The sequence below is a fragment of the Hetaerina americana genome, unplaced genomic scaffold (assembly GCF_022747635.1).
Source record: "Hetaerina americana unplaced genomic scaffold, ioHetAmer1.1.p SCAF_7, whole genome shotgun sequence".
In the NCBI taxonomy this organism is placed as follows: Eukaryota; Metazoa; Arthropoda; class Insecta; order Odonata; family Calopterygidae; genus Hetaerina; species Hetaerina americana.
Genome location: NW_027287316.1, coordinates 39,261,743 through 39,273,831, shown reverse-complemented (window position 1 = coordinate 39,273,831; position 12,089 = coordinate 39,261,743).

The window sequence follows — 12,089 nt, the reverse complement described above, 5'->3', positions numbered from 1 at the left end:
ATTAGTGTACCATTGTGGTTTGAGACAAGAAGGGTTAAAGGATAATAATCCTTCTGAAATTGTACCCACTGGATATCTCTGGGGAAATTAGCAGATCATTCCCAAGATTATATGATGGACACAATTATGAGTAGGACTACCAAAGAGTATGTGTTTCTGCAACCTATACAAATAGTGCACAAAAGTATTGTTAGGTAAGAAATAGAAAGACACAATTATCCTTCAGATATTGTAACCACATAATCATTATGGAGAATTTAGCCAATCATTCCCAAGATTATATGATGGACACAATTATGAGTAGGACTACCAAAGAGAATGTGTTTTTTCAATCTATACATATAGTTCACAAAAATATTGTTAGGTAAGAAATAGAAAGACACAATTTCCCTTCAAACATTGTAAGCAGACAATATCTCTGGGGAAATTCGCAGATCATTCCCAAGATTATATGATGGACACAATTATAAGTAGGATTGCCAAAGAATACGTGATTCTGCTAACTAAACAAATAGTACAGGAAAATATTGTGAGGTAAGAGATGTAAATGGCACAATTATCTTTCAGGCATTGTAAGCAGACAATTTTTCTGGGGAAATTAGTATCTCATTCCCAAGATTATATGATGGACACAATTATGAGTAGGACTACCAAAGAGTATGTTACTCCACAGTGCATTCAATTTGTGTACAATTATGGTTTGAGACAAGAAGGGTTAACGAATAATAATCCTTCTGAAATTGTACCCACTGGATATCTCTTGGGAAATTAGGAGATCATTCCCAAGATTATATGATGGACACAATTATGAGAAGCACTATGAGAGAGTATGGAATTCCACAGTCTATTCAATTACAGTACAATTGTGGTGTGAGATAAGAAAGATGAAAAGATAATAATCCTTCTGAAATTGTACCCATGGAATATCTCTGGGGAAATTCACGGATCATTCCCAAGATTATATGATGGACACAATTATGAGTAGGAACACCAAAGAGTATGTGATTCAGCAACCTATGCAAGTAGTGCACGAAAATATTTTAGGTAAAAAATGTAAAAGATATCATTATCCTTCAGACGTTGTAACCACATTATCATTATGGGGAATTTAGCCAATCATTCCCAAGATTATATGATGGACACAATTATGAGTAGGACTACCAAAGAGTATGTTACTCCACAGTGCATTCAATTTGTGTACAATTATGGTTTGAGACAAGAAGGGTTAACGAATAATAATCCTTCTGAAATTGTACCCACTGGATATCTCTTGGGAAATTAGCAGATCATTCCCAAGATTATATGATGGACACAATTATGAAAAGCACTATGAGAGAGTATGGGATTCCACAGTCTATTCAATTACAGTACAATTGTGGTGTGAGATAAGAAGGATGAAAAGATAATAATCTTTATGAAATTGTACCCATGGAATATCTCTGGGGAAATTCACGGATCATTCCCAAGATTATATGATGGACACAATTATGAGTAGGAACACCAAAGAGTATGTGATTCAGCAACCTATGCAAGTAGAGCACGAAAATATTTTAGGTAAAAAATGTAAAAGACATCATTATCCTTCAGACGTTGTAACCACATTATCATTACGGGGAATTTATTCAATCATTCCCAAGATTATATGATGGACACAATTATGAGTAGGACTACATAAGAGTATGTGTTTCTCCAACCTATACAAATAGTGCACAAAAATATTGTTAGGTAAGAAATAGAAAGACACAATTATCCTTCAGTTATTGTAAGTGGACAATTTTTTTGGGGACATTAGTAGATCATTCCCAAGATTATATGATGGACACAATTATGAGTAGGACTACCGAAGAGAATGTTTTTTCAATCTATACATATAGTTCACAAAAATATTGTTAGGTAACAAATAGAAGGACACAATTTCCCTTCAAACATTGTAAGCAGACAATGTCTTTGGGGAAATTCGCAGATCATTCCCAAGATTATATGATGGACACAATTATGAGTAGGAACACCAAAGAGTATGTGGTTCAGCAACCTATGCAAGTAGTGCACGAAAATATTTTAGGTAAAAAATGTAAAAGACATCATTATCCTTCAGACGTTGTAACTACATTATCATTATGGGGAATTTAGCCAATCATTCCCAAGATTATATGATGGACACAATTATGAGTAGGACTACCAAAGAGTATGTTACTCCACAGTGCATTCAATTTGTGTACAATTATGGTTTGAGACAAGAAGGGTTAACGAATAATAATCCTTCTGAAATTGTACCCACTGGATATCTCTTGGGAAATTAGCAGATCATTCCCAAGATTATATGATGGACACAATTATGAGAAGCACTATGAGAGAGTATGGGATTCCACAGTCTATTCAATTACAGTACAATTGTGGTGTGAGATAAGAAAGATGAAAAGATAATAATCCTTCTGAAATTGAACCCATGGAATATCTCTGGAGAAATTCACATATCATTCCCAAGATTATATGATGGACACAATTATGAGTAGGAACACCAAAGAGTATGTGATTCAGCAACCTATGCAAGTAGAGCACGAAAATATTTTAGGTAAAAAATGTAAAAGACATCATTATCCTTCAGACGTTGTAACCACATTATCATTATGGGGAATTTAGCCAATCACTCCCAAGATTATATGATGGACACAATTATAAGTATGACTACCGAAGAGAATGTTTTTTTTCAATCTATACAAATAGTGCACAAAAATATTGTTAGGTAAGAAATGGAAGGACACAATTTCCCTTCAAACATTGTAAGCAGACAATACCTCTGGGGAAATTCGCAGATCATTCCCAAGATTATATGATGGACACAATTATGAGTAGGACTATCAAAGAGTATGTGATTCCGCAAAATAAACAAACCGTGCAGGAAAATATTGTGAGGTAAGAGATGTAAATGTCACAATTATCTTTCGGACATTGTAAGCAGACAATTTTTATGGGAAAATTAGCATCTCATTCCCAAGATTATATGATGGACACAATTATGAGAAGAACTATGAGAGAGTATGGGATTCCACAGTCTATTCGATTGCAGTACAATTGTGGTGTGAGATAAGAAAGATGAAAAGACAATAATGCTTCTGAAATTGTACCCGTTGAATATCCTTGGGGAAATTCGCGGATCATTCCCAAGATTATATAATGGACACAATTATGAGTAGGAACACCAAAGAGTATGTCATTCAGCAACCTATCCAAGTAGTGCACGAAAATATTTTAGGTAAGAAATGTAAAAGACATAATTATCCTTCAGACGTAGTAACCACACAATCATTATGGGGAATTAACCAATCATTCCCAAGATTATATGATGGACACAATTATAAGTATGACTACCGAAGAGAATGTTTTTTCAATCTATACATATAGTATAGTTCACAAAAATATTGTTAGGTAAGAAATGGAAGGACACAATTTCCCTTCAAACATTGTAAGCAGACAATAGCTCTGGGGAAATTCGCAGATCATTCCCAAGATTATATGATGGACACAATTATGAGTAGGACTATCAAAGAGTATGTGATTCCACAAAATAAACAAACAGGGCAGGAAAATATTGAGGTAAGAGATGTAAATGTCACAATTATCTTTCGGACATTGTAAGCAGACAATTTTTATGGGAAAATTAGCATCTCATTCCCAAGATTATATGATGGACACAATTATGAGAAGAGCTATGAGAGAGTATGGGATTCCATAGTCTATTCAATTGCAGTACAATTGTGGTGTGAGATAAGAAAGATGAAAAGACAATAATGCTTCTGAAATTGTACCCGTTGAATATCCTTGGGGAAATTCGCGGATCATTCTCAAGATTATATGATGGACACAATTATGAGTAGGAACACCAAAGAGTATGTCATTCAGCAACCTATCCAAGTAGTGCACGAAAATATTTTAGGTAAGAAATGTAAAAGACATAATTATCCTTCAGACGTTGTAACCACACAATCATTATGGGGAATTTAGCCAATCATTCCCAAGATTATATGATGGACACAATTATGAGTAGGACTACCGAAGAGAATGTTTTTTTTCAATCTATACAAATAGTGCACAAAAATATTGTTAGGTAAGAAATAGAAAGACACAATTTCCCTTCAAACATTGTAAGCAGACAATGTCTTTGGGGAAATTCGCAGATCATTCCCAAGATTATATGATGGACACAATTATGAGTAGGAACACCAAAGAGTATGTGGTTCAGCAACCTATGCAAGTAGTGCATGAAAATATTTTAGGTAAAAAATGTAAAAGATATCATTATCCTTCAGACGTTGTAACCACATTATCATTATGGGGAATTTAGCCAATCATTCCCAAGATTATATGATGGACACAATTATGAGTAGGACTACCAAAGAGTATGTTACTCCACAGTGCATTCAATTTGTGTACAATTATGGTTTGAGACAAGAAGGGTTAACGAATAATAATCCTTCTGAAATTGTACCCACTGGATATCTCTTGGGAAATTAGCAGATCATTCCCAAGATTATATGATGGACACAATTATGAGAAGCACTATGAGAGAGTATGGGATTCCACAGTCTATTCAATTACAGTACAATTGTGGTGTGAGATAAGAAAGATGAAAAGACAATAATGCTTCTGAAATTGTACCCGTTGAATATCCTTGGGGAAATTCGCGGATCATTCCCAAGATTATATGATGGACACAATTATGAGTAGGAACACCAAAGAATATGTCATTTAGCAACCTATCCAAGTAGTGCACGAAAATATTTTAGGTAAGAAATGTAAAAGACATAATTATCCTTCAGACGTAGTAACCACACAATCATTATGGGGAATTTAGCCAATCATTCCCAAGAGAATGTTTTTTCAATCTATACATATAGTTCACAAAAATATTGTTAGGTAAGAAATAGAAGGACACAATTTCCCTTCAAACATTGTAAGCAGACAATTTTTTTGGGGACATTAGTAGATCATTCCCAAGATTATATGATGGACACAATTATGAGTAGGACTACCGAAGAGAATGTTTTTTCAATCTATACATATAGTTCACAAAAATATTGTTAGGTAAGAAATAGAAAGACACAATTTCCCTTCAAACATTGTAAGCAGACAATACCTCTGGGGAAATTCGCAGATCATTCCCAAGATAATATGATGGACACAATTATGAGTAGGACTGCCAAAGAATACGTGATTCTGCAAACTAAACAAATAGTACAGGAAAATATTGTGAGGTAAGAGATGTAAATGGCACAATTATCTTTCAGACATTGTAAGCAGACAATTTTTCTGGGGAAATTAGTATCTCATTCCCAAGATTATATGATGGACACAATTATGAGTAGGACTACCAAAGAGTATGTTACTCTACAGTGTATTCAATTATTGTACAAATGTGGTTTGAGACAAGAAAGGTTAAAGGATAATAATCCTTCTGAAATTGTACCCACTGGATATCTCTTGGGAAATTAGCAGATCATTCCCAAGATTATATGATGGACACAATTATGAGAAGCACTATGAGAGAGTATGGGATTCCACAGTCTATTCAATTGCAGTACAATTGTGGTGTGAGATAAGAAAGATGAAAAGACAATAATGCTTCTGAAATTGTACCCGTTGAATATCCTTGGGGAAATTCGCGGATCATTCCCAAGATTATATGATGGACACAATTATGAGTAGGAACACCAAAGAGTATGTCATTCAGCAACCTATCCAAGTAGTGCACGAAAATATTTTAGGTAAGAAATGTAAAAGACATAATTATCCTTCAGACGTAGTAACCACACAATCATTATGGGGAATTTAGCCAATCATTCCCAAGATTATATGATGGACACAATTATAAGTATGACTACCGAAGAGAATTTTTTTTCAATCTAAACATATAGTATAGTTCACAAAAATATTGTTAGGTAAGAAATGGAAGGACACAATTTCCCTTCAAACATTGTAAGCAGACAATAGCTCTGGGGAAATTCGCAGATCATTCCCAAGATTATATGATGGACACAATTATGCGTTGGACTACCAAAGAGTATGATACTCCACTTAGTCTATTCAATTAGTGTACAATCATCGTGTGAGATAAGAAAAGTTAAAGCGTAATAAACCTTCAAACATTGTACATACTGAATATAGCTGGGGATATTAGCAGATCATTCCCAAGATTCAATGATCGACCGATACACAAAATATTACTTTCATTGTGATTCTTCTGTTCCCAACAGTAACAAACTCATTTCTTTCTGTACACTAGTCCCCTGACTGGTTATTAACCCATGGATAAAAGTAATTATTTAAAAGAGTTTATGAATATGCAATGGATTGCCATACAGAATGGCTTTAATGGGTCTATTATATATGATGCGATAAAAGCAACTTAAAAGACTCATCAAGATATCTACCACCAACACTCATGGCGAACCCTGCTGCTAAAACATCCATACCATCCTCTTGACTAAGGATCTAGAAAAGACATTCAAAGCAGGTAATGCAAAGATTTCTTTCAGAGGCAATAATAAACTTGATAATTTTTGGGAAAACAAAAGACAAGATCCACACAGTCATTCAGGAACTGACGTAATACCTTGTCGTTCATGCAATTGTTCCTCCACAACCAATTAAAATAGAGTACAATATAATTGGAGGAAGAAAATATGAGAGAGAAATATTTGCTTTAGAAAATAAAGGGTGCTAATCACTCGAGGATAACAGGGGAAATCATCAGATTAATCGCAAGAGTCTATGATGGATCCAAATAGAATAATGACTAACAACGAGAACAAGATTTGACAACAATTTCAAATAATTTACAAGAACCCTTTGAGGTGCGAAATATATAAGAGAAAACTTTGCCTCCAACAATGTAAGCACCCGAATTCTCTCAGGATAATAGTTGAGTTCAACGTATTATTCCCAAGATTTCATGATGGACACCATTATGAGAATGACTATCAACAATTACATCATGGTGAGTCCCAGGAAAGGTAAATCTACGTGTAACCAGCTTACAACCTCCCGAACCAGCTCTACATCACCAGTAAGAATCCTGGAGGAAGATATGAATTGGTTAGTAGATCAGATAACATCAGCGGTTGTGCAGGCAAACATCTTGCTGGTAGGCAATGTTTCATTGCCTACCAGCAAGACATGTTGACATATGAAATGGAGTGAGCATACCTTCATCGAGCAATGCAGCCAGGAATGGAGATGCCAAAGCCGGCCAAGACCTACACCATAGCCAAGGAGTTGCTTGGTGAGGTATCGTCTAGCAAGGTTCAAGGTAGACATTTTCATGATGCCATTACTCTCCTGCACCTCCTGGCTAATGGGAGGACCTCACAGAGGACACAAGGAATCATGCCTTCAACCATGCTAGACTACCACTAGTAGTGATCACCTTAGCGTGGCACAAAGCCTTTTCTCTTCAGCAGGCAACAACTTATTCCTCCTGGCTGCTTTTGTCCCTCAGCCACAGCCAGCACCAGCAAAGCCCTTTTGCCAAGTGCCCTTGCAGGATGGATCTGCAAATTTCATACACATTTTATCTTGACTGGGGAATACCAAGTTCCCTACATCAACTTGTATAACACTCCTAGGGCTCTTCCTCTTATCCCTCAGAATTCAGTGTCAATAAAAATGACCTCAACAGCGGGTTTCATCAAATCCAATGGCATCCATTATCCTGTAAATTTTATGGGATTTACTGCAACAACCAGTATTTCTCTTTCAGTAGATTACCCATGTGGCACACAAACTTGCCCCTTATATTATGGAGTGCTTTGCAAAGGCAGTATCCCATGAAGTTAGAGGATGAATTTCCAGGTAAGAGGTTAGTTTATTTAGACAATTGGCTCATTTATTCAGCATTCCACTTAACAAAATAATAGAATTTCTTAAGTTTACTCTGGGGCTCACTACTAACCAAGAGAAAAGTGTTCCCTTGCCTACTGGACAGTTACGATACCTTGTTGTGTTAATTAATACAATTGCTATGACATTGCAGCTGACAAGTCACACTGTGGCGCATGTAAAGAAGATAGTGTGACTTTGCTTTCGAGGCTGAACTATAAGGAAACCCAATGGGCAGCTGGTTACCTCAGTTAAATCTTAAATTTATTATTGAGCATATTAATTAACATTCCCTCAGATACTTGAGGCATTGCCAATGTTCTTTGGTCGTACATCCAGATGCCACTCCTCTCTCTATAGCATTTGTGATACCATCACAAAATATGACAAGGGCCTTCCTACTTCATGGCACTTATGACATACAATTAATGGAAGCAGTAACCTCCTCGCTAGCTTTTGATTTTGTACTCAATGAATATGTGGATGAATTTGCTACAACACACATAAATATGTATATTGATAATTCACCGATTATGTACTCCTCCAATGAGGGGCATGGATTAATTTTCCTGTATCCAATTATACATAAACTTTATGAATTGCTATGAATGGAGGGCTATATTCCATGGAGCTACCCCTGATGCTAACCCAGCCAACTGGCCTTCCTGAGTGGTTCTCTTCTAAATTACCCCTCAGTTGCCATGGTGTTATAAAAGATAGGAGCCCCCTAGCTTTGGGGTTAGTTGTTTTCAGGAAGACAATTTGGTGGATGCCTCAACCAATGCCCATAGTTTACAACAGTACTGCATGGTACAAATCATTGAAGAGGAAAGTTTGCTTTAAACATTGTATGTCCCAATCTCTCTGAGGAAAACGGGGTAAATCGCTGTATTATCCCCAAGATTTTATGATGGACACAATTATGAGAATGACTACCAAGGAGTACCTGACACCAAAACCTATGCCAATGGTGTACAACAGTACTGTGAGGCAAAAGATATATAAGAGAAAATTTAACTTAATGCATTGTAACGAATCTCTCTGAGGAAACAAGGGAATTCTTCCATATGAAGCCTTGAACCAGAATGACATCAAATCTTAGGACCAAGGCAATGAAAAGGACAATCTTGATCACATCAACAACAGAGCTCTTTGCATATTGCTCCAGCAGCAAGCTCCCAGGCCATTTATGTAAAACTGATCCAGACCAGCCAGAAGATCTTCAGTCAGATGAGATGAGAACAATCACCGGGGTCAGTGGATGTCCCACCGTATCCAGCCAAGGTTTTGTGACTGTTCCACCAAATTCACGGGATGGACATTAACTAAACTCCCTCCTCTCCCTAGAAGCTGACTGGTCATCATTGACGAGCCAAGCACACTTTACCCAGTACAACTGATTCCTGGTTCTTGCCATAGTGAAATCTCATGGATGGGAAATTGGTATGAGTTTTCCAAAGCAGGGAAGCAAGCTACTTTGGCTCATACCATCAATCCTTCAAGCAAAACCCACCATTAAGGCAGGCTCCACAGCAGAGCTACACCAGAACAAGGAGCCACACCAGCATATCACAAGGAAGACAGCCCAATTGAGATTTTTTCAGTAGATGCGAAAATTTTCAACGGCAACAGCAATGGACGACGAAAACCCCCATGGAAGAAATCAGACCACTGGGGGAGGTTGGCCTTGGCCATCTTCTGACTTCAGAGAATGCACAGGATCTGGGGTGTACAGTAGATAGCCTCCAGGTGCAGGCCCACCCTACCCTTGCCTTCTCCTCTGGGTAGTAAGGAAGAAGGAGGCGATGATAATGACTATTTACCTGCATCGCCTATTAGCAGAGACCAGACAGCATATCCCTTCCAGATGAGCTACAGAACAGACTCAGACTAGAGGCAGCCCTGTGATCTGCCGATGGGCAAGCAAGGCAACCAGGGATGCCATTCTTCCAGGGTTAATGATTTTTTTTAAGAGGAGCAAACCTGCAATCACCAACAGATACTCAACTGATGTTTCAGTACACTCCCACCATCTGATGATATGTACAATTCTTAACCAGATGGGGCATATTGAGAATGGCTAAGCCCATACATGCTTTTAGATTAATTATAAATTCCATGGTATCTAGTGGCCTAGCATCATATATGACCTCTCGCCATGGACTAGGCATTACAGAAAACCTATGCTCATCTTAAAAAATGCAGAACAGGCAGTGGTAACCATTCCTCTTAATAGTTATCTAATTAAAATGAACTCACAGAATAAATTCTGGCAGGTACCATTCAACGTGAACCATCAGTGCAACTATGAGATCTAAGTCCAAAAAGAGTATTATATATGGAATAGATTCCCCATGGGTCACACACTGTCATCTGCCATACAGCAAAGATAGGTCAGAGCAATGTCCCATTAAGTGCTTCAATGAGTAGCATCAAGAGATTATGACATGTTGTGACATTGATGCTTGAAGACCTATGCATATGAATAAATATTCATAAGTCAGCGTCACAACTGATGAGAAAAATCAAGTACCTTGTGTATGCGTATATGGACATTGAACAATGCACATTAAGACTAACACAACAGTCACTAGTGAGAGTATATTATATAAGTAAAGTTCTACAAAATTTAAGAATGACCAACCTGCCAAAAGTACCCATTTATTTCATGGTACTGCTAATGAACATACCCTTTTTTGTGATCATGGTCACCTACCAGACATATAATAAATGGTTAAAATTATTTGCTGAACAAGGGACTGGTCTGGGAATAGATATTTCTATAATGTCTCCCGCACCCACTCCCTACTCCATCTGCCAATTCCTAGAATATCTCTCACCAAGCGCTCACTTTTATTTCACTTCTCCTCCCTTCTAAATTCACTTCCTCACATTGTCAACCCCTTTAACTTATCATGAAAATTTCACCACCCCAAGCTTTGTCCACCTTTCAGTGAATTAAAATTTTCCCCGGTCCATGCTTGGTTCTCGTTGTTGTTATTATGCTGTTATTGTCTTTTGTCCTCTTTCATGTTTGTTATATTTTTCACTGTAAATTGGCGCTACTGCTGTATGTGAATAATGTTTTAAAATAAATAAATAATTCCAAGGCAAGTTTTATTATAATACTTGGGACTTGTGTGCCACCTGACATGGTCTATCTGCACATGTGTTTTAATAATAATTACTCAGTTATTGCTGATGTGTACACTGATGCCACCCTATAGCAAACAGCGTGAATCTCAATGGAATTACAGCTTGCTGAATTTTGCCTATGATGAAGAGAAGTAGATTTACTTATTAGATTTACTTATATAGTGTGTTTCGCAAAACTATTTCTCGTTTAATAACAACATTTACGTGCAAAACGAGGGGCTGGCCATGGGATCCCCCTTCTCGCTGCTTCAGTTATACATGGACAATTTTGAGAGGGAACTGTTGTCTAAGGACAAACTGGCAAAAAATGTGTTTCGCTGGTTCCGCTATGTGGATGATATTTTTTGTATATGGAGTGGTTCCCCAAGACAGCTGAGTATATTCAATCAGGCCTTGAATCTAGTCAACCAATCTATTCAGTTCACTACAGAATTAGAGCAAAATGGGTCCCTTAATTTCCTTGATTTAAAAATCACGCGTTCAGGTAGAAAATTAGAATTCGATATCTTCAGAAAACACACATCCACAGATCAAGACATCCACGCAACCTCCAGACATCACCATGCACAAAAACATGCAGCCTTCCATTCTCTTCTACATAGACTAATAACTATCCCCCTATCCGAAAAAAACAAGAATAAAGAACTTGGGATAATTAAACAAACAGCCATTAGCAATGGGTACTCTTCTAGTCTTATAGACAACCTTCACAAGAAAAAATTACGTAGGCAAGCTATCAATAATATCTATGGGGAGACAAGGGAGAGGGATAATAAATGGCAAAAACTCAACTATTTAGGAGACATTAGCCACCAAGTTATGAAACTCATGCCCGGATATAAATTCGCCTTCTACAACCGGTCCAATCTGAAAAACATGATTTGCCATACCAAAGATAGGGTGGATATCATGGAAAAAAGTGGGGTCTACAGGTTACACTGTGACGAGTGCTCTGCCATATACATTGGCCAAACAGGGCGTAAATTCAAGGAAAGGATCAAGGAACATGAAGCGTGTTTACGCAAAAAGAACCCCGCCTCCTTGTTCGTGAAACACCT